Source organism: Borostomias antarcticus (assembly GCF_949987555.1).
Source record: "Borostomias antarcticus genome assembly, chromosome: 1".
In the NCBI taxonomy this organism is placed as follows: Eukaryota; Metazoa; Chordata; class Actinopteri; order Stomiiformes; family Stomiidae; genus Borostomias; species Borostomias antarcticus.
In genome coordinates this window covers 1,815,933-1,821,932 of record NC_140234.1, presented here as the reverse complement: position 1 = coordinate 1,821,932, position 6,000 = coordinate 1,815,933, and positions in this window count along the sequence as shown.

Here is a 6,000-nt window from a genome sequence, read left to right as displayed (position 1 = left end):
ATTATATTAAAATTTTTAACACACTTTTACATTTCAAACCAAACTCAAAGTGCAAAACTGAGGTGATCGCTTCGTGTGCTGTCCTGCACATCATGGAGCCAGAGGAGGTAACATTACATTAGTCATTTAGCAGACACCTTTGTCCAAAAGCGTCTTACAGTAGGCCTAATTGCATTTAACCATTTAAAGGTTGATGACCTTGACGGTGGCCATGGTCCTGCTGCTGCTGATCATCAGAACCACCCTGGACATGGCCTCAGAGAGCGTCTCGCAGCGGCAGCATCAGCACCAGCTGCCTGCATCCCTGCTTTTGGTGAGCATGACTACCCCGCCCTGGCATAAGTACCCAGTGCATTAGTTTGCTTTGCTTGAGGCTTTAACCATGAATCAGTTCCTTACAGATAGCCTTGAGGCTTTAACCATGAATCAGTTCCTTACAGATGGACTTGAGGCTTTAACCATGAATCAGTTCCTTACAGATGGACTTGAGGCTTTAACCATGAATCAGTTCCTTACAGATAGCCTTGAGCCTTTTGCTTAAATGTATTTCAATTGTTTAAATGTATTTGCATTGTTTAAATGTATTTCGTTCATTGTGCATTGTACATAATGTAACCTGTTTTTGTGGGAGACAACAGATCAGCGTTCTCGCCGCGTCTCCTGTTAGTACCTTTTGTGAGGGAAGCTAATGATCTGACCAAATCTAAACAAGGCAGTTTATTTCTGTAGACTATTGTGTAATAAAAATATCTAAGAAAAAACGTTTATGGTTTTGTTTTTTCCATATACAGTTATACATGTAAAGGTTACCTCTTTATATATAGCATTTCAACTAAATGTGTGGTATTTACTTATACTTTGCTTACATATTGAGGGCATCAGACACGTTTGTCCATAGAGATATGTCTACATGTCATGTAAACTGGAGGGTCTTGTCTTATCACTCAACGTGCAGCTAAGCAAATAGTCATTATTCCTTTAATCATATCTGAAAGTGAAATGATGCAGTGATGCTTTTGAGAGTTACTCTGACTATATTACAATGAAGCATTGTGAACCAACGTGTGTTCTGTCTATGCCCAACTGCGAACTACAATGTGCATCAGGAATGTTACTTTTTTCGTCTAATGGCAGATTTTTGGAATAGTGACATTTGTTCTCCTTTGACTGGGAACAAGGAATGAGACGGACCAATGTAATTTCAAAAAACAAACATTTTAATTAAGAAATTATTTTTGTAACAACGTTTTTATCAGCTCCATAAGCCGGTCCTCCCTCTCCCTTGCCTGCTGTCGCTCCGCCCTCCTGTCTTCCTCAACCCTCTCTCTCTTCTTCTGCCACATTTCCCATTCTGCCTTTCTTTCTTCCACCATTTCCGCTTTCTCCCTCGCCCACCTTGCTCTCTCTTTTTCCCTCTCTCTCTCCCATTCCTTCCTCTCTTTTTCCATCTTCTCCCTCTCTGCCTTAACCTCCGCCCTACACTCTGCCTCCTTCTCCTCCTCCCTCCGCCTCCTTCTCCTCCTCCCTCCATCTCTCCAGTCTGTCCTTCTTCTCATCTTCCTCCCATCCTCCACATCTCGTCCAGCTCTCTCTTCCTCTTCTCTCCTCTCCCTGGCCTCTCCTTACTCTTTCCTTCTGCAGGTGGGGTCAGCCCCGAGGGTGGGGAGGCCACAGCCGATGGAGGGCACGGGGAGGATGAGGAGATGAGGACCGGCGGTGGAACCACATGGCTGGTCCCCAACACCTCATCCAAGGCCCCGTACCTTCCTCCAGGAAGCGGCCGTGGTCTCCCCTCCCTCCGTGCTGACCCCAGTTCTTGAGCTCTTGAGATCCTACGAAGGGAGGTTAGAAAATTGTTTTCTAGTCATACAAGCTCTAAATCCCTATTAATATCTTCACTAACATCTAGCCTGGCATGGAATAGAGGTAAACAGTTGGACAGTGAAATGTTAGTCCATCACCTAAAGGAATATGATGGAGTTGTATCTTGCACCAAAATCACCTTGTATTTGGCCACCAGATTCTCCCACTTTCTTTTGACCCAGGCTGCCTCCACCTTCCCCTTCAGCCCCACATCCTGGATATATGCCCTACATGAATCAATATCCAAAGTAAACAGAAAGGTAGGCTACAAATAATGTTACAGCTCAGGGGCCTCATTTATCAAAGAGCGTGTAAATTCAGGTGTAAAAGAGGGCGTACGAATCCAACCATATATGGTCAAAACCATGAGTGGCCAAACGTGGCTTCCCGCAAGGAACCGGCTTAAAAAGGTAGCGTGGAGCACCCAGGTGGGACAATGAAACATGGAACGAAGAGCTAAGAAGAGAAACTTTTCGGAGACGGAGGTGCATGTGCTTGTTGGTGAGGTCCACGCGAGGAAGACAATCCTCTTCGGAAGGTATTACTAGCCAACCTTTGTCTGATTGCTCCTACAGCTTATTGGACAGGAAATAAAGAAGCCAAGTGACTTTCAGGAAGTAGTGAAGCTGGTGCACAGAGCCTATTGGTCAATTATTGCCATTTGATGGAGTGCCTGCATTAGGTGTGTGACATATTGCGCGGAAAGGTTTGGGACAGCGCATAGGTTAAGTTTGGGGAACAAATCCATATCGGACCATGAATGAGCCGGTTAGAGGACACGTCTAATCTTGCATTGCGATATATGTTTGTGCTGAATTGGGCTATTAGCCTACATGATTGTGTGTTCATGAACTGTCGCTCTTATTCTCTCCATCAAACATTGTAATTCACCGACGCACCACCTGCGTCGCCAGTTCCCCGTGTTCAAAAAGGGTGTAGAAAACCGTGTAAATCGGTACGGCTACTTGAGAGGTGTCCTACAAAAGCGCGTAGAAAGGCGACTGAATTTTCGTCCTTTCGGCTTGATAGATCGCGCTGTGGGGGGGGAAAATGGCGGAAAAGACCGTGTAAAAGAAGGCGTACCTCAATGATAAATGAGGCCCCTGGATTGCTTCTGAACAACAATGCATACATTAGTTAACTTACTCAAAACCTTTGATTGCGTTCCTCTTCCCCGTGAAAAGGGAAGAGTTGCTGGCCCGCCACTCAATCAACCCCCGTGTGTGTTCTTCAGTCCCTGTAATACATCCGAAAGTGTTATGAGACATATTATACATGAATTGTTCGTCTATTTGTCTTGATTTTAGCCATCTATATGCCCAAGATGTGACATTAATCATTTTTGAACTAGAGCCGTGTGAACACGACCGCTCCACTGGCTGGCTAATTTAGCCGGTAACATTGCGTTTCAATGGCTACAGGGCTAGTAGTTAGCTACGACATCGTGAATTCTCGAAATCTAATCTTTACCTTACATATCAACACAAAACTGCATTTATAGCTCTGTGGCGTTATAACTACACTATCTATCAAAAATAATAATTTTTCCATGGACAAATTTAGGCTAATACTTGCATTTAAAAACTCTGTCGCTCTGCCCCACCTGAACGTCTCCGGCGTCCGTCATGACAGCTGTCCGGAAATTTTCGCTGAACAGTGACGGAACATCCGGAATAGCATGCTCTGGACTTTGCTACGTTTTTCGCAGTTAAAAAAAAAGAAAAAAGAAAAAAGGCAGGCGAGGTAGCAGGCGAGAATAGCAGGCACATTTTTTAAGTAGCATGCTACTTCTCGCCTGCTATATAGCAAGTAGCAGGCATTTCGGACACGGCCTGTGTGTCTCTATCCCACTCAGGGGCTGAGTTGTGGGGCCCGTGGCGAGACTCTGCCCCCTCGGATCACAGCGGGTCAAGGGCAGGGCAGTGCAGTGACCTCCGGACAATCTCCATGAGCCCACCAGCGAAGACCGTGGCCCAATCCTAATTTACCCCTTGGCCCTAACCCTCGGGAATGCGTGTCCACATTAGTGCTAGGGGTGTCCCAATTCTCTTTGTGTCTAGGGTTAGGGTGAAGTGCGAGCTCTAGATAGCGCTTGAAACTGAGATTTTCGGGACCCACACTTCAGAACGAGGGCTACTACCCAGAATGCTTTGCAAATCTCCTCTCAAAAATCTGTCGACAAGATGGCGGCGGCCACCGACCGAAAAAAGGAAATCCACAAATTTTATTTTTTCTTCGTTAATTGCGATAACCATCACATTATTATTGTTTTATGTTGTTTCAATGTAGTATATATTATTTATAACAACCATGACACAAAAGATCGCTAGTCTCTAACGTTAACTAGCTAGTTTACATTACGTTAGTCACAGCAGCTTTTTTACTAACGTTATAATATTTAGAACTATAATGTTATACGCAATGTATTTGAGCTAGCTATGTGAACATTGGCTTTGTGAATGTAAAGTCTTACTGATGACGTAACGGTCTTGAAGGGGTGTCCCATTTCTTGGGGACAATTTCTACCCCTTAACCCTTGACACTCCGTTTCGAAGGGCTAGGGCCAAGGGCTAGAAAAGAGAATTGGGATTCGGCCGTGAAGGCAGCAAAAAAAGTTCTCTCGTCGTGACTTGTGAGCTGAGCTCGCTTCCTTGTCAACACAATAATTCCCCAAATGACCAGAAAAAGTAGCTAGATTTGTCGCTACTCGCTTTTCATGAAATAAGTCGCCAGGGGGGTTTGGAAAGTCGCTAAATCTAGCGACAAAGTCGCTAAATTGGCATCACTGCTTGGGGCCCGCTATTCTGATGAATGGAAATCAATCTTCGGAATAGCGGTCGGTTACCCCAGGGTTGCCAAGTGTCACGCATTGAGCGAAATCCAATTGGGAACCACACACGGGCCAACTCTCCCAATACCTTCTACGGTTACTAGACGAGGACTACCTCATCGCCTCACGTCTATACCTACGGCCTGAAAAGTCTAACTTAACACCAGAGGAAGTCATCGCGCTCCGCCAACTTCAAAAAGATCCCAGTATTGTAATCAAACAAGCCGACAAAGGCACGGCCATTGTCATTATGGACAGGTCCCAATATGCATGTATGGCCGTTCCAGTCCATACTTCCGTCACCCTAGAGCCGACATGTCCGCCTTCCGTGGTCAGGGACCCCACTTTGGTGCATAGTAACTACCCGCCCTACACTCTGTCCAACACCCGTCTGGATGCCAGAGAATCGAGGGTTGTTACTACCATGTCCCCTATCCTTCACCCGACACCCTTCCCGGTCCCGGAGACACCCCCTGGTTCGAGGCCTGCCTGCCTGGACCCTCCGATTCCGTCGAACCTGCCCCCACCGTTAGCAGCCCTCCCTGACGATGTGGCGGCCCCCACCACCCACTCCTATGTCCAGGATGTGACCACCGGATCCCAAGAACATGTCCCAGGGAACTCCCTTACCCCGACACCACCCCCTCCGGCCTGCCACAGTAACACTAGTTCCAGCAGTCTCCCAACGGTGCCAGTTACACCACCCTTGACCTTACTCAGGACGATACACCACCATGGGGCTGCAAAGATGCCTGGGCTATTGCTCCAGCCAGGAGGGTTCTTATTCTGGGTAGCTCCAACCTTAAGTGGCTGCCCACCATCCAAAACCCTGACGTCCAAATAGACACCTACCCAGGGGCGAAACTCCACCATGGGGTCGCTATTCTCTCCACTATCACTCAGCCCTGTCCCATTGTCGAGAAGGTAGTCCTCTCCTTTGGGCTTAACAACAGGGAGTCTGGCACCTACAAATCCCTAAGCAAGGTTCTGGGTCGCTTAGTTCAGAGGGCAATAGACAAGTTCCCATATGCTACTATCTACATCCCTAAAATCGCTTACTCGTCCAGGCGGCCAGTAGCCCACAGAGCCAGACTAGAGGATATCAACCAATGCATCCATCGCTACGACAACTGCATCCCGGCGCTCCACTCCTGAGTTCCGGACCCAGGATGACAACATCCATTGGACGGTCCCGACCGGAGCCAAAATCTGGAATATCTGGACCAGATATTTAAACTGAGTCTGCTCTCTAGCCCAGACCCGGGGGGGAGCGGTATTCGGTCCCCTCCCCTCCCTGACTCTCACCC